A 17,660-nucleotide genomic window follows, 5' to 3' on the forward strand; every position below is an offset into this window, starting at 1 on the left:
AAAGGGTTTTATATAGTTGTAATTTTGATACATCTAACCAAATTGTCCAGTGTAAAAGTCATTTCCATGTAAACTCCCCCTGGATATGTAAAAGGAATCTTCCTCACATGCCTGTGCAGTACCCATTGTCAGATCTTTGTTAATGTGACCCGAGGAGAAAGGGTATTTCTCCCTTGGCATGGAGCACCACTTCTCGTGGTTAGATGCGAGAGGTCCATCTTCTGTGATTTCCCGGCATTTCCGTGTTCATTTCTCTATTGGACTCAAGGAGAAGATGGTGTCTACCAGCTGAGGAGAGGGGCCTGGCACTGCCCTTCCCAGGATCAAGCTGGGTGGCAGCTAGTCTGGGGACTCCACTGGCCTCTCAAACTCAGGAGAGGTTTCTGTTGGTTAAAGGTCTCAGAGAGAGGTTCTTTACCACGGCAGCCCCAGAGGACTCAGGCAGATGGATTTCCCATGGTGAGGGCCTTAAGAACCGGTCCCGCTGCCCTCCAGTCGGAAGCTGATCCTGTTTCTAGGGCTTCTGCCCCCCCCCCCTTCGGTGGGTAAGCTCCATTTGAGAGGGACGATGCACTTCAGGAAGGACTAGGAGGGGCCATCTGAGCAGGTAGCCTGCTCTCCCTGGGGCTTGCTCCTGCCCATCCCGGCCACCTTCCTCTAGGGAGCGCTGACCCTGTCAAAAGGCACGCTGGCAGCTTGGAGGAGCAGGAAGCTCTCCCTAGCAGTACTGTGGGCACCTGTGTTCACTCCACTCCGCCTCCATGGATATGTCCAGTTACCGCGTCTAGGGCGGATGAAAAGCCCTCCTCTCTAGTTAGCGGTGTGCTGCCTTTACCCGGGAGCCACCCCCGCCCAGGCAGCAGCCCTGCATGGCCCTGGCAGCACTGCCCAGGCTCTGGCAAGACACAGTCTCCCAGCAAACCCACTGGCACCCCCCACCAGCACAGCCTTGGGAGGCCTGCCCTCCAGCTTTGGTGACCCGACTTGTTTCCCAGTCGAGCTCCTGGGCTGAGTGTTAACTCACTTGGTCCTGCTCCAATGCTCAGGCTCATGCCGTAGTAGCTTGAACTCACTTGTTGTGAGTTGATAGTGGAAGTGTTTGATTAAACAGCCAGCCTGTTCCTTTCCTCATTGCATTTAGATTTGAGTTAACAAAAAGCCACCACTGAGTAGTTGGTCACAGATCAAAGAATTAGAGCTGCTGGGCCTTTGAAGCCCCAGTACAAACACACGGGATGGCGCTCCGAGGCGGTGGTGTAGCTTTGGAACACTACGAGGCTTCTGTGACCACGAACAGTGTTTAAAGTTTAAATGGCTCTTGAATGAGTTCTTTCCCCATCTCCCCTCCTGTCCTCTTGCCACAATTAGACCATGGGCTCAGCTCATCAGCATGGCACAGAACATGGTGATCCTGGCCCTTGTGCAGGCCAGATGCAGGGGAGGCAAGAAGGGGCATTGACCTTCTGGCTCCCGTGCCCTTTTGGTCCCCTCCCCAGGGATTTCTTCTGGGCATTTGCTACAAGTTCCCTTAACATGTACCCAGGCTCTGGGACATAGGAAGTATCAACAAACACTTGCTTAATAAATAAAGTATCTCTAAAATGGTGGGCTAGGCTAATCAGACCAGCCCTGAGAAGCACACAGCAAGAACAATCATGTACACATTTAAAATTCTGCAAGAATACAGTAGGAAGTCAATGAGGTAGTGAAGGATGCCTGGGAAGCAGGGAAGGCAAGTGACTCTGCAGGATGGTCCTCTGTGGCATCAGAGTGAGCTGTCACGGGCCTGCAGCTCAGCTTCCAGCTGTCTCGGCCGTGGACTCTGGGTGGAGGTGAACCCAGATTGCTGCTGCGAACAGAGAGAGCACTCGCCGGGCTCCGAGCCGTTTCTACAACTGTGAAAACAGAGTGTCTGGCTCCTTGTGCAGAAGAACCAGGCACATGAGGTGGCAAAATGACAAGGAGAAAACACAGAGACTCAACATCCAGAAATTCTAAAGAAAACAAAAAAAACAATGAAACCTGCAACTACCATTAATTCCAAGGAAGCAGAAGCTGTGGGGAATGTCTACAAAGGAACTCGGAAAATATTTGGAAAAGGAATCAATTTGCTATTGCAAAATGTAAAACTATGTCAACAAGCATGTAGAAATCCAGCAATGCATCTAACGTAAACTAGATGCAGAATAATTAGTGGAGTCCATGAAAGATCAGAGGTCAATATCAAGAGTGAATCACGGAGCAAGAATTACAGAAAATGCAAAAGAGGGCACAGGGGGCCTTGGGGCTCGAGGCACACAAGTGTGCTGGATGCAGAGAGAAGAGAGGGCGGGGGAGGAAATAGACAGGAATGGCATTGTGCTGCAGAGCGCTTTCCAAAGCTCATAAAAGACAAAAGTCACAAATCTAGAATCTTCACAAACCAAACATAGTAAACAAACAAAAATATGCACCAAAGTACACGGTAGTAAATCTTCTGAAAACCAAAGGCAAAGGGATTTTAAACATTCTCAAAAAATGCCAGAGGAAAGGAGCCAGATTCCTTCAAAAGAGCAATGTTGACTGGAATTGACAACTCTCAGCAGAAGAGACGCACGCCAAAAACAGGTTAAATACACACGATGGGGCTGAAGCGAAATGGCTGGCAAGCCTAAAATCTGCCCAGCACAATAGAGCCCTGGTGAGGGAGAGGAAAGAAGCACGTGTTCAGACGGATGTGACCTGAACAATTCCGCCCATCACGCCAGCTCTGGAGGAAATACCCAAGTCCCCGTTCAGATGGCAGAGCTGCCCAAAGGGAGGTCGGAGAAAAATCAGGAGCTGGAAATGCTGAGGAGGGGCCGGCCGACCAGGAGGGCGACGCCACTCCCTGCTGGCGTCTCTCAGAGCAGCGCGTCTCACCAAGGACCAGCCCTCCTCACAGGTGCATTTCACTCCACATATGCCCGTTTTGGCCTCAGACAAAGACTCGAGGGAACCCCTGGGCTGATTTCTGGAGCTCTTTTCTGCCCCTCAAATTCTGCATGAATCTGTCTCAGCTCAGCATGTCCCCAGGTCACTCTGGTCCCCCTCCTGTGCTGGGCGCCAACGGCTTCCGGCAGGGAGCCTGGGCAGCGGGGGGCCCATCTGGCTCATGCCTCTCCTGCACCTGCGGCTCATTTCCATTCATGGTCCACTGTGAAATCCCCAGGTTTCTACCATTAACTTGACAGTGACGCACACCGTCCTTCATTCATGAAAACAGCCAATGGTGCCTGCTAACATCCCCTAGGACTCATGTGCTGTCCATGGACACCTGACTCTACAGTGCAAACTAACTAGACATGACCACATACCTACACGGTGGCCCCCAACCGGGAGAAAAGACGGTCAGTAGAATCAGACTCCAAAACGGCGTGATAATGCAGTTGGAGTTCTAGGGCGCCAGTCCGACTGTCGTAACGGGCGGCCACTGCTCAAGGGTGTCGGGAAACAGAAGGAGGAGAGCAGAGTTAATATAGGAAGGTGGAACTTCTGGAGGATAAGAGGTCACTGGGGGATCAGGAGCCCAGAGAAGGCCCCGTGCAGGTCCACAGGAGACTCCAGGTCCTGGGAGCCTGGGAGAGCTGTGGAGAAGACTTCTCACATGGACTATGGTCCGTCAGTTATGTGTCCAGAGGGACAGAAAGGACACCAGGTGTCCACATAACACCAACACTCGTCCAGCTGAGCTACAGACCTAAACCAGTGTGAAGGACGGACGAGGAAAGGTTCAAAGGGTGCACAGGGTGACTTCATGACCTCAGGAGTCGGGAAAACACTGTCTTAAAGCCCAGAGTACTCCAAAGCACAAATCAGAATGAAAAAAATATATTTCTACATTTGTGTAGTTGAAACCAAGCACTCCTTTCTCTCAAAGACACTACTAAATGAGAAAGGCCGCCAGGGGGTAAAGATAGTTATGAGGCACCTAACCTGTGAAAAGTGCCTGTCTAGGATGCACAAGGGCCCCTCACATCAGCAGTAGAAGGCCAGGCAGAAGGTGGGCTGGCCCTCTGCCGGAAGACGGTCAGGGGGTGTCATGAGGTGTCCCCCAAAAGCTCATGTGTAAGGAAATGTAAGAAGAAGATTCAGAGGAGAAATGATGGGGTTGTCAGAGTTGGGTCTTAACCTAGTCAGTAATTTCAACCCTGGGAGGAATTAACTGAGTGGTAACTGAAGTGGTGGGTTGGGAGGAGGTGGTTATGGGGGCCTGGCTTTGGGCATCTATTTGTATCTGGAGCGTAGAGTCTCTCTCTGCGTCCTGATCACCAGGTGAGCTGCTTCCCTTTGCCCCACACTCTGCCATGATGTTCAGCCGCACCTCGAGCCCTGAGAAATGGAGCCAGCCTTCTATGGACTAAGGCCTCCGAAACCCTGGGCCCTCAAATCAAGTGTTCCTCCCCATAGTTGTTTTGGTCGGGTCCTTTAGTCTTAGCAGCAAAAAATCTGACTAAACTGGTGGTGATGAGACTACCTGAACGTCACTGGCGGTCAAGGAAACGCCACGCCACCCACGTGAGTCAGCTCCCAGGCCCAGAGGAATGGCTGAGGGGAGCAAATCCAGGCACAGGCCCGGATGTGGGGCCAGAGAGTCCAGCACGCTGAACCGAAGGGAGCAGTCGCCCTGGGTGAAATCTTGGCCTCTGGCACCACACCAGCACTGTGGCCACCCACTCCACTGCTTCTCAGCACCCGTCTCTCACACAGGAAGTAAGGACGGACCAGCTTCAGCCCAAGAAGAACACCTGGTGAATCTCAGGTACACAGAAGAGTGGGCGGGCCTTACCTCGCACTCACACAGCGAGCCTGATAGTCCTAGGTTTGTTTGACGGAACTTGTAGGAACAGGAAGACAGGGTTATGGTAACAGGTGGAAGGGCAAACTCCCCTGGGCTGCGGAGAAGGAGGGGAGGGGTGGCAGGCGCGGCGGGGTGCAGAATGCCCAGTTCCCTCATCTGGCCATGGAGCCTGCGAGTCATCTAGTGACCCGTCCCTGGGACACATGTTGGGCATCTGTGCTCTTGTTATGTCACACTCATAACAGAGAAGTTACAGAAATGAGGGAAAGAAAAACAGCTCAGGGTTTGTGTCAGATGTTCTCCAAGGCAAAGCACTCCACCAACGGAAAGTTCCAGAAGGAGAAGGGAGACCCAAAGCCACACCCAAAGCGGCAGAAGAGGAGGAGTGGTGGGGTAGCTCCCTCACGGTCCAGGGACAAATTCTGATGTGGAAGAGGCTGGCGAAGAATCCAATTAGAGAGCCTCTGGTGAGGGAGGGTAGACAGGTAGATGGAAAATGGCAGACAGGATGATAGATGGATAGATGACAGGTTGATAGAAAGATGGTCAATTGATTGGTTGATGGATGGACTGACGGACTGATTTTAAACACGGTGTTACACATGTGTCCAGCTGTGGGAGGCTGAAGCAGGAGGACGGCAAGCTCAAGGCCAGCCTCAGCAACTTAGTCGCAAAACAAAAAACAAAAAGGGCTGGAGACGTAGCTCAGTGGTAGAGCACACCCCGGGTTCAATCCCCAGTACCAAAAAAAAAAAAAAAACAAAACCAAAAAAACAAGAAAACAAAGTATTTTAAACAACAAAGCTTTATTTGTTAAAAAGTTTTAAAGAAGGTTTACCAATGAGCAGTTTGTCAAATGAGTGGGATAAGCACTTACAATCTCCCATTTAGGGATGATCACCGGACGCTGTGGTGTGTGCTCTATGTCTCCATATCCATTTCAGGGTGTTTATCTATGTGAGCTCAATGAGAAGTGTTCAATAAATGCTATTTTCTTCCTTGCCTTCATCATAGGAAATTGCTTTTATTATCTAGTTTGAAACCTGTGATTCTGATCCAATGCTATAATACACTCTAATATAAAAGAGAGGAAGTTCTCTTTGTTTTTTATTCTAAAACTTTGACATTATGGAACTCAATAGCTGGTGGATGTAGAGTGGTGCTGTTTGGATGTGCATATGATCATTACCATCTAACATTGACTGAGCACCCACTGGAGAAAAGCCAGTGCATCACACACCACGGAGCAGCGTGTCAGAGGAAGGGGTGCCCTGGCAGCCTGCAGGGAGGAACCGTGGGTGGAGAGAAGCCGCTCTGCTTGGGGGGAGTGGGGGGGGGAGGTCTGGCTCCCGGGACCTTCTGCGTACATTCTTATGCCGTGCTTATTTAGGAAGCAAGGAACGACAGATTAAAGGGGGGATAGGGGGTGGGGGGAGAAGAGAACCAGTCACTTCCAACTCAGGAGAAATCAAAAAGGGCAACGCTGTTCTCTTCTCCTCTGGACTCTCCTGGGCCACTCCCTCCTGGTCCTCAAGCCTGGGGCTGGGGAAGCCCATGTGGAGTCTCCTGAGCTGCCCAGCTGCCCTCCAACTGCCCCGGCCTTCCCAGGGGAGGCTGGGGCTCCTGGGCCCGCAAGCACAGTTCTCCTTCCTGCCTGGAAGTTCTGTGCCGCCAGTCTTCCCCGCCTGCCCTTCGGGAACCCCCGGCACTTCCCTGCTCCGGCACTTCCCTGCTCCGCCACCTCTCCTGAGTCAAGCTGTGGCGTTCCTGTGCCTCTGCCTCCGCTCCCCCGCTCCCCCGGCACACGCCCTCCCTCACGCTGGCTCAGCCCCCACCGTGCTCATCATGTCCTTCTGCTGCGACTCTCACGACCTCTGAACAGGAGACCCGCCAGGCTATATCCAAGGTCAAAGGCCTTTCTGACTCCCAGCACCCCTAGGACGACGCGGAAATCAACAAGAGAGGAGCCCCGACTCCTCCCGGGTGGGATGCAGGTACTGCGACCAGGGGCCTGAATCCCCTTGCATGCCGTTTCATTCCCTGTCTCCCTGACTTTATTTATTAGCCTGAAATATATTCCTGTTTTCATTTCAGTTACAGCAAACTTCTTGTTGGGGACCGCAAATCAAGTCAAGATGGCGCCGGGCAGTTGGCCAGGAGGAGTGGTTTGTGAGGCAACGCCACGGAGCCATTAAGATGGTGGGGATTCCTTATTGGCTGATGGCCATAACTGAAGGATGCTAACTGAGTCAAGCTGTGTGTAACCAGTCAGGTATATATACCTCTGCTGTTTTGCAATAAGGCGGCTCCTGCTACCTTGGGTTCCCGCTCAGTTCCCACTGAGTTTCCCCGCCATAAAGCAGTTTCCGCTTCCACCTTCAAGTTGCTTGTCACCTCCCGGTTATTGTGCCCAGCTGGACTGCAGCAACTTCTGTTTATCTTCCAAGGTCAAACGCAAAATTCACCCTTAGTTCCCTCCCTTTCCACAAACTTCACCACACGTATTTCTGTTGCAGTCCTGCCTGGAACCTCCTCTCGTCACCTTGTGTGCCACTCACCTGTCAAGACGCTGGGAGCACTCTAGCAGGGCGTGCCTCCGCCTGCTCTCCTCTCAGCTCTGGGGTCAGAGGGGGGCCAGACGCACCTGTCTTTGGACCCTGCATCCCAGTGGTGGACAGCAGACATGGTCACTTCAGGGAGTTGGGAAAACCGAGTACTGGGGCAGGAGATGACCTTTCAGAGGGTGCGGCGTGGGGAGACCTCCCTCCTGGTCGAAGGTGAGTACAGGTCTGAATTAGAAGGAGGAGCCGGGCCTGTCAGGAGGCGGGGAGGCTCCAGAGGAAGGCATGGTGGTCTGCAAGTGGGGAGAAATCAAAAAGGGCAACGCAGAGCCCAGCAGGGCTCCCTGCAAGGAGGGCAGGCCCCGAAGAGCAAGGCGATGAGGACGAGGACACAGGGCGACACCACGGCCCTCTCCTGTGACTTCTGCAGAGGCTCCTGGGTGGCCCTGGGTGTCAGGAGACAGTGTTCCCTGAGGGCAGTGCACCTTCTGCTCACACCAAACTGCTTCACTTCCTGCAGGGCCTCCGCCCTGCTTGGCCCCAGCGCCCCTCCGTCCTCTGTTACCGATGTCACACATGTCACTTTCACAAGCTCTTAGCCCTGCTACAGTTGTCGCCTCCGACTGGCAGGACTGAGAACCCCGCGGAGCAGGTTTCTGCCCTCCCTCGTCTTGTCCCAGGAGCGGCCTGGCCCGCTTATTCCAGGAAGGTAGGTAGCTGGTGGTGCGTTCTCTGGTTCTGGTGTTGTTTGAGAAACAGAAGCATTTTCCTTTGTGACTCATACACTCAGTGTCAAGTCTGTCCTGACAAAGTTTTTTCCAGATTTTTAGGGCTTCTTTCTCGCCGTCTGGCGCAGTTTCTGATGAGAATCTTCTGTTTCGGCGTCTACCTTTCCTTCCTCTACCCCAGTGTCTCTGTCCTTTGAGTCCCTTCGAGGTTTTCTACTTACCTTTGGTCTCCGGTGGCGGGAGGAGGACATGTCTAGGTGATTCTCAGGTTTCTGAAACGTGAGTCTCTCGTGGCTGGTTCTCTGGACTTCTTGGGTCTGTGGCCTGTGCCCCTAGTGACATTTGGAAGGTGCCGGTCACGGCCTCTCCTGTGTGTCTCGTGCACGTCCTGACGTCCCTTCTGGGACTCAGTTACTCCTCTGTGGTCTTCCGTCTTCCCACGTCTCTGGGCTGCTCTGCTGATTGGTTCTCATCTCTGAATTTCTCTCAGGCAATTGACCTTCTGAATGCACTGATTTCCCCCGGATGCGTGTTGAGTCTGCCCAGGGAGTTCTTTAGCTCCGTCACCCTGATTTTTACTCCCAGTCTCCCTCCAGAAGTACCCCGTGTGTCCCTGTGTGCTGTTCCCTTCCAGGAGAGGCTTGGACACATTCATCACGATGGGTTAACTCTCTGTTATTCCAACACCTGAGCCATCCCGAGTCGTGTCTGTGGGTCACCTCTGCTGTTCGGCAGTGTTTCTGCCTGTGTTGCTCTTGGTTTGTACATGTTGGTGACTTGTCTGTCCAGGGTGGGACAGGGCAGACGGGCTTCAGTGGCTCTGGTGTCTCTGTGTGGGCAACCCCCCTGGCAGTGGGTGGGGACTGGGCCCAGCCAGCAACCAGTGGCTCTGGGTCTTGTTGTTGCCATGGCTACCAGCCTCATCACTCCGAGTTCCCGTGTGCTTTAGGTGGGATGGGGTGCTGGAGATGTTCTTAGTGATTCTCGGCTACCCTAGGCTTTGGGACTTCCCTGGGCACCTGTGTCTCCAGAAGGGTCTCTCCATGTTCCCGCCCCTCTCCTGGGTGGCCAGCTGTGGCTCCTGTGTGTGTGCTAGTCTGGGATGGGGACAAACCCCTTCTTACACCCTTTGTCTTAGAAAGGCCCTGTGTGCCTGGGTCTGCGGGTGGGACTTTCTCACAGACACTACCTCTCCTCGCACCAGGGGACCTGTGTGCTCACGGGGCCTGCGCAGGCACCTGAGTCTGTCCATTCTGTCTGGTGCAGCTGCCATGGTGACTCAGAGACCCTGCTCCATGCTCCCGGCCTGCACATCTGCTCACGCTCCTCAAGCGTCACTTCTGTGTGGACGGTCCTTAAATGGAGCCTCCGTGATCTGAGACACGGTCCCTGGTTTATTTCCCCTAAGCCAGCACATGCTCATCTGTGCTTCTGGCACCCGAGGTGCACATTTGTGGCTTTCACCCTTAGGAAATGTGAGTTCCTAGTTCTGTGGAAGGGCAGTCTTAGTTACTTGCATGCTGTGTCTCAAGGACTCAGTGCTTCCCAGGGGCTCACACATCAGGGGCCACGAGACTGATGAACAGATGCGCTGACCATCGTTAAGTGAATAAACCCTCGGCTGCTCATCCAGAAGTGTCCTGAGTGCATCGGCCCGTCACAGGATCAGATCCATGGCATGTCACCACCTGCGATGAGCACGATGGGGCTCCCACTTCTGTAAACCCAAGTGCACATCTCTATCCAGCGGTGTGGCGGGCAGGGCTCATTTTCCAGGTGGCAGTGACCCAACCTCATGCACAGTAGTCTCAGCTGTGCCCTAGCAGAAGCCAGCAAAGTGAAGACTTTGGGTTTTGAGTGCAGTGTGGTGAGAAGATTCCATGCAGCAGTGAACACAAAAGCAGTCGAAAAACATGATAAGAACGCCATGGCTCTGTGCCAATAAAACTTTATTGACACAAACAGACACGATGCACTTTCTGGTCTAGGCTGTAGTTTGCAGATCCCTGCTCTGTGGGATTATTGCCGGCTCCTTTAGGTCTTCTTTCAGAGGCCCACAGTTTTACCTGTAACCATCACATAACTTACATTTTAAATCAGATTATTCCAAACATACACCTGCAATTTTGTGCAATTAAGTTCAGCAATGTTTGCATGACAGGCTATCAGATGGACAGAAACTTCATTCCCTATTAAATACAGTTTATTGACCTATACTACACATTAGGCATCGGACTGCGTGCACTGTGCCCTTAATCTCCTCATTCCTACGCGGCAGGGAAGGAGGCAGTCACACAGTGGTGGTGCGGTGACCTGCGGTACTTACACCAGGTGCCGTCACTCTTGCTTTTTTGCATTTGTCTCCCAGGTTCTCTGGCAACAAGCTTGTCCCCAGCACATGCTAAATGAGTCCTGCTGCGTCTAACTGGAGTAGACATTCAGGCACGTGGAACAGTTCTCTTTCGTTCCAAGAAGAGGCATTTCTGGAGCTACCCCCCGAGTGCCAGGGCTTCTCCTCCTACCCAAGGGACTCCAGGGGGAAGCACTGTGTGTGACACTGCACTAGAGGATCTCTCCATTCAAGGAGTGGCTCTTGTCATTACATGGGATTCTTTGTGGACCTCGTCAGCCCAACCAGCTGGGGCACAGAGCCCAGTAGCCGCTGGGCCGTCCACCGCTTCAGCTGTGACATAGATCCATCAGCCTCGCAGACAGGAGACCAGGAGGAGATCTGCTTGTCTCTCTAGAGGGGGACGCACAGGTGAGCAGGTCAAATGTCAGAACGGGCCACAGGTGAAAGAGTGCATTTTCCATGGAAGTCCTAGATTACGGCAAGCCTGGAGGGAAGGTGTCATCAGAAGGCACCTCCAGCCTCATCGTCACCACCACGAGCTCCTGAGAAATCAATCTCTGTGCTATTTGAGCACCAGTTGAGTGCATGATGGCATTATGGTTGCCAAATGTTCAAGGGAGTTCAAGGTGACCAACCAGGACATCCTAGAGAGCACACTACATGTGCATGGAGGGAGAGTCCAGACTCCGCTAGGTCCCCTCCTCATGCAAGATCATCATATTCAATCAGGGCATGACTTCCCCTGCACAGAAAGATCCCCATCAACTCAGTGCCCACGGAAGGAGGAAAGAGACAAGGCCACCTGTGCACTAGCAGCAGCCCAGCTGTCCCTCTCCACAGCCTGGGGTCTGGCCACAGCCCTAGGAGCTTCTGTGGATGCCTATGACCACATTCCCCGTTGTTCCCTACCAAGCAAGGGGCATCCTGAGAGGCCGTGGGACGAGCCCTCTCACCTCTACAGTTTTCCCAGTCTGTGTGGCACTCTGTCCCACAATGACACACCGAGTGAAGGTGCTGGGACTGTGAACACAGGCCACTCCCCCAGCTGGGCAGGAGTCTAAGGACGCAGCCACCAAGCCTGCTGAATCTGGGGCTGGAGGAAGCACACAGGAGGGCTCCTCTTCTAAGGTTCCCTCCGGATGGAAATGAGGAGGTGGAGGAGGCGGGCCGCAGGCAGCTGTGGAGAACTGCAGCTCACCTTGATGTCCCCAAGGCTGATGTCACTGAGTGGCTGCACATGAGATGTCTGGACATTCAGGGACACAGAATTGCTTTCCTCTGATTGGAGTTCTTGAGAAATCAGTGTCTGCACTGCACATAGACCCCTGGGAGTTTATTTCATCCCTGAACCCCCAGTCTTCAGAAATTCTCCTTGTACTAATGAACTAGTGGTGACCTGACCCGACTTTCAGAGTCTGCTTGGAGGGCAGGTGGAGGAGTGTCCAGCCTGACTCGAGAGCTCAGTCGCGGGGCGCACCTGGGAGCCTGGGTCTGTGTTGACCCCACTCAGCCAGACCTGCACGATTATGAGCTTCCTGCTGTGTTGGATTGGTCCCTGCACAGCTCTGAAACGTGCCTCAGCCTTATCTTCCTGTCCTAAATTGGAAGCAGGGTTTGAAAAGGCATATTAACCAGAAAAAGAAAGAATACATATTCTCAAGCAGATGTGATTTGAGGGTTGAGTTCCTAGGTTTCTAAGACCCTGGAATAAATATGTATCACATGTGGTCCTGTGCTGTTCTCAGGGTGTCCTGTTCTCATTCTAAATAGGCCTGAAGTCCCAGCTGCTCCATTGCATGAAGCCGGGGGATGGCAGGTTCAAGGTCAGCCTCTGCACCTTAGCAAGAAGCCATCGCAAACAAGCAAACATTCCCTGTCATTTCTCAGGTGAATAAATGTGAACTGACAAGAATCTATTTCCTGGTGTTGACTGCAGGAATATGGTCCTGCTCCTTCCTGGGGCATGAAGACTTGCAATGCCCGGCCTCCTGCTCGGGAGGTTTCCTGTCTGGTGGAAATGGAGCTCTCCCCAGAGCACATCCCAAGTCCCACAGGCCAGGGCAGGGGTGTGGCAGAGTGCTCCTCCACTGCCTCTGAGGCTTTGCCTGGAGGAAGGGTCACGTGGGACCCAGTGCTCAGCTCAGTGGGTGACATTCCAGAAGGTGGAGATTGGCTGGGTCCCCCCAAGGTTCTTTCCTCACCGCCCCCCTCTCTGCTCTACACTCAGTGACTGGGCGAGCGGGAGCTCATTCCAACTGTTGCCACTAGAGACCAACTGGCTTCCTCAGGACCATGGTGAAACCCAGGCAGATGGGCCAGGTGGGGTCCAGAGGATGGAGCCCTCCCTCCACCCTTATCAAGATTACCTGTCCCGCTCCAACCTGTGGCTAAGGTCACCTGTCCCAGGGATTGTCCCTCCCTACAGGGAGTTGTTAATGACACCCCTTTCTGCCCGTGTTACCCCACCTTGGCCCCTCCAGCCCATCTGGCCATCCCACCCGCATCTCCTGGGCCAGGTCATGTACAGGAAGGAGAAAGATAAGGGGCAGAGAGCAGGAGAACAAAGGAGGCCTAGGACCTATAAAAAGGAGGACACCCTCACGTCTTGGGACACCAGGATGCCACCTGTGGCCCCCACCTCCCTCCTGGAAGAAGTCTGTCACCCCTTTTAAATAACCCTGCTCTATACGCTTGCCTCAGCCTGCTTCTCTAACGTTCAGACTCCAACATGGGAGGCACAGGGCTCCTCAAGGTAACCAGCCACCATCCTCACTCCTGGGCCTGCGGTCTGGCTTCTGGTATGGGCAAAGCCCTTCGCTGGCAGCCGGTACAGTGTTGGCCATGGGCCCCTTTTCAGTGAGGACTGAGCTGTGCTGATGTCACGCGGCCTGCTCCAGTGCAGGACGGGCCAGCTGGCTTATTCTGCTGCTCAGGAGGGTTGTCTGAAGCCACCTCTGTGATGTGGGCCTTTGCTGCTCCTGGGTACCCTGCGATTCACCTCCCCGAGGCCATTTCTGGCCGCCTCTGATATTAATCACCAAAGTGCATGAATCAGCCTTGGAAGCTGGGAGTACAAAGGCAGCCAGTCCCTTGCAGGATGCAGGTGAACGCTGACCAAATAGCCCCATCCCTCCAGGCCCAAGGACCTTAACCCTTCCTTTAGCATTTTCCACAGTATGGTCCACTTTGGCCCTACTGGACTCTAATGAACAAACAGTGGCTGTCCCCCACAGGTCTCTCAGAGCCCTTCACCTGCTGGACTGCTCTGACTCCTCCGGAGGCAGGTATAGTCCCCAGGTTGGCCAGCACGTCCTGTGGGGCTGCTGTTTGTTTATTAGAGTCCAGCAGGGCCAGGCGGACCATACTTTGGGAGATGCTGAAAAGGAAGGAATACACAGTGGACTCTCACTATTCATGCTCTCAAGTCCCAGGAGCACAATCGGTGAATGCCAACCAGCTGCTACTAGGGGTCATGGATCGATGACAGTTCACACAGGGGCGGAATAGTGTTTGTCTTAAATCATAAAACAACTTATCTTGGTGGATTCTATTTTCTTTACAGAAAAAGGAAATGTGGTCCAAAAGTTGCTCATGCCAAAGGCCATCGCACCAACAGGTGCCAGAGGTGGGGCTGGTGCCTGTCCTGTCCCCAGAGCTGGCCTCTGGTAGTTCTGCAGGGCCCCCTTCTGTGGCCGTCCTCTGGTCACCTGTGTGGGAGCCTCACCTCAGTGGTGCTCAGGTGGTAACACACGCAGCAACGGCTACCATCTTCACCCCTCTGTGTGCTGGTGAACGAGGCTGCCATGCCTGAGTATTGATTTGGGGGGTTACAGGTGAATTTTAGTGAGTAGGTAGATTTACAAATGTAGAATCCATGAATAATGAGGATCGAATGTGATTCACTACCTCTATCTTCAAGCAGCTTCATTATCGAGCAAAACGATATTTATGTGCCTGGACCCAGCTCTGACTCCATTTGCTCCAGTTAAGGGAGAACAAGTATTGAGTGGGAAGTTTCTGCCATTGGCTAGAGTGAAAAATATTTTAATTTTTTCCAAGAACTTCAAAAGTCACTCTTGTTTGTTCACATGCACATTTTTAAAGTGTGTAAATGAAACACATATTCATGGAAAAGAAGATACCAGAGAGCAGGTGTCTTGTCGCACAGTGGTCACTAAACGTAATTAATAGTCACTTAATCTGGTGAGAAGAAAAGTTCATGCAGCTTAAAGGCATCCTGGGGAAATGTACTGGGCTCCTTGTCTCACAATCGAAGTCTTTGGAATATCCACCATTGAAACCCTTCAATTACTGACTGTGGAAACCTTTCGACCTCTGCCTGTGGGGTCCCTGAATTCCCGCCAGGGAGCTGCTGGCTCGTCTGGCAGGAGCAGGGAGAACCTGCGGGTCCCCCGAAACCCCCCTCACCTTCTCACGTCTTCTCCTCCAAGAAGCAAAGCTAGACCCACACCCCTCTGTCTTCCAGTAAGGGCTGAGGCATGTGCAGGACACGGACGGGCAAGAGAAAGGCCCTGAGAGAGGAAAGGGCAGGAGAGAGGCCAGGTGGACCATCCCGCACACGGCTGCTCCTGGGGCTGTCCCACCTCGGTGTGTCCCCTCCCAGATGCTGAGAAACGCAGGTCCCAGCAGGTCCACCCGAGCCCTGCTGGTCAGATTCTGGTTGTGCCAAGTCCCTTAGGTCCCTTGGGTTTCGTGTGCATGGTGAGGATTAGCAGGACATTGCCCTGGAGGACAGCGGGAGCAGAGCTCTGTGCCTCCCTGTGAACAGCGTGGCCTTGTGCAGACTGGAGCTGGGACCTCCCCATCCACACAGAAAGTCGTTTGTTGATGGTGGAATGTGATGGACATCATTACCCAGAGTACACGTATGAAGACACGAACTGGTGTGAACATACTTTATACACAACCAGAGGTATGAAGAACTGTGCTCTCTACGTGTAATGCGAATTGTAATGCATTCTGCTGCCACGTATTTTTTTAAAAATAAATTAAAAAAATAAAAAGTAGTAGTTTGTTGACAGAAGTGCTGTTTTTCTGAGGTAGCATTAGGAAAAACAGTCTGAATGGAGCTCTTCTCTTAGTGAGACTTTCACAGGTGCACGTGCTGATCCTGAGTTCCCACTGCTTAGCAGATGCTGTGGAAGATGCAGAGGTCCAGGCCCTGCCCAAGAACCGTGCAGCCAGAACCCAGGGCTGAGCCGGGCCCTGGTGTGCTTTAGAGATCTCCCAGTGGTCCCCGTGTGCCCCAGAGCTGGGAGTTGCTGGCTCAGGTGGTTTTAGAAGGAAGGGGACTCGGGCCCTCTGAGAAGACGAGGTCCACTTTTCCAAAACCTTCAAGTGGACCGATGTTGTTTGTAATCCTGAGGTTTCTGGCAGAGTGCCGGGTGTGTAAGGCCCTGAGCGCCAGATGCCCGCCTCTCTGCTGCTCAGGGACAGGCACACCCAGGAGTGTACGTGTGTATGTGGATGTGCAGTCCCAGCGCCCATCTCAGACCTGCCTCCTCAGCACCCAGTGCCCAGCAGCCTAGGCTGTCTGCACGGGGCCACCCCAGCACTGAAATATTCATGAAAGATGGATTCCATTAAAGCATTTTTTTTGGAATCCTGTTATGCATACTTAATTTAAAAATGCATGCATATTTAATTTTCTCTTCACTGAGAATGTATTTATAAAAATAATAATAACTACCATCCTCAGAGGACAGAGAAAATAAGATGGGCAGGGAAGCAAGGAGAGAGCGCCCCCATCCTGGAAACGGCTGACACCGTGCGCGTGGCCAGGATAGGACGAGGGCCCACATCCTCAGCTAACGCAGCACCTCACCACGGGGCACCTGCCTGGCATGCCAGCAACCACATCACTGCCTGCAGCCCCCACTCACGGCCAGACGGTGAGATGGACACTCTGCCAAATTGGCCTGGGCCCCGTGGCTCCTGCTGCAGAAGACACCTTCTTTTGCTTTCTTTTCTCCTAACCCATTTAGCCCACCCCAAGCCACTGACCACCAGCCTGGAGGGTGATCCACGAGCACCCTGTGGGTTCTGCTCCCCAGCGCCAGGCCAACCCATGCAGGGTCCTTTCCTCTTGGGCACACAGTCTGGGTTGTCCCTGAGGCACCTGTCACCCTGTGGGATTGTGTGAGATGGAGCGGGTTTGCTCCTCAGCCCCAGAGCTGCTGCCTTGCCGGTCTAGTGCCCACGCCGTAGGCCTCCCCTGTAGCCACCTTCCTTGGCCCTCTTCCCAAGGCCCAGCACCCTCCCTCCCGCTCTCTCCATCTCTCCTTCCTCTCCACCATTCCCTGAGACGTCCCCTAGGGCTAGGATCTCCTCCCTTTGGGGTCACCTGGGAAATCCAGGTTTTCAAAAAGAGGAGGGTTACCCCTGGGAAGCTCGCAGGTAGCTGCCCAGATGGGGAGGGCCCTGGGCACAGCAGGTGGAGGACAGCAGCCTGGCCAGAGCTCGGGTTGAGGCGAGGGTGAGCAGGTGGGCTCCAGACTGCACACCGCCCCATAGGGCCTTCATCCCAGGGCTGGATGGGGCCAGGTCTCCCCGTGAGTCAGCTAGGGGCCCTGGCCAGAGACAGTGGCCCTCCACCCTCCTGGCCTCTGTTTCCCAAGGCTCCTACACAGCACTGGTGGTGTGACAGGCCAACGGGGTGAAAACTGAGCAGAAAGCAGGCAGCATGGCTGAAGGGCCCACCCCACTGTCTTGGGCAGACAGAAGAATCCACACAGGAGCACTTTCAGGAGAAGAGCTCCTTGGTCCCTGGCAGCCACAGGAGGGACAGCCTTGGGGACTGAGGCTGGGAGCGGTGCAGGGACAGGCCTTGCTTACTTGTGTTGCATGTGAGCAGGTCAAGAATGTTCCTGTTTGGAGGGACTCTGAAGTCCCAAGGGGGAGTTTTTGAAGGGTTAGGTAATATGTACAAAGAAAACAGCCCCCTCTCCCCCGGTACACAGCAACCGTCTTTTCCCAGGTGTAAACACCTGGGTGTCCTGCAATTTGGTCAACAGAAAGAACACCCCCAGCAGCTGGGCTGCCACGCTTGCACATCTGCATCCTCCAAAGACAACCACCGCCCAGATTCCCAGTGTTATACGTCAGGGCTGGAAATAGACCCGTGGATGCTGAAGTCCCACGCCTGGCGTTGACCCCAAGTTAGTCCCGTGAGCCCTGCT

The 17,660-nt window shown here is 53.5% G+C and overlaps 1 long non-coding RNA gene across 1 annotated transcript; it reads left to right on the forward strand.

The window, feature by feature from the left end:
• The first annotated feature begins 6,265 nt into the window (after positions 1-6,265).
• Positions 6,266-12,377, forward strand: LOC144378213 (uncharacterized). Its single transcript, XR_013439899.1, has 4 exons — positions 6,266-6,813; positions 6,914-7,091; positions 7,336-7,596; positions 10,477-12,377. It is a non-coding gene; the product is annotated as an uncharacterized LOC144378213 (long non-coding RNA).
• Positions 12,378-17,660: the final 5,283 nt, after the last annotated feature.

This window comes from Ictidomys tridecemlineatus, chromosome 5, assembly GCF_052094955.1.
Source record: "Ictidomys tridecemlineatus isolate mIctTri1 chromosome 5, mIctTri1.hap1, whole genome shotgun sequence".
In the NCBI taxonomy this organism is placed as follows: domain Eukaryota; kingdom Metazoa; phylum Chordata; class Mammalia; order Rodentia; family Sciuridae; genus Ictidomys; species Ictidomys tridecemlineatus.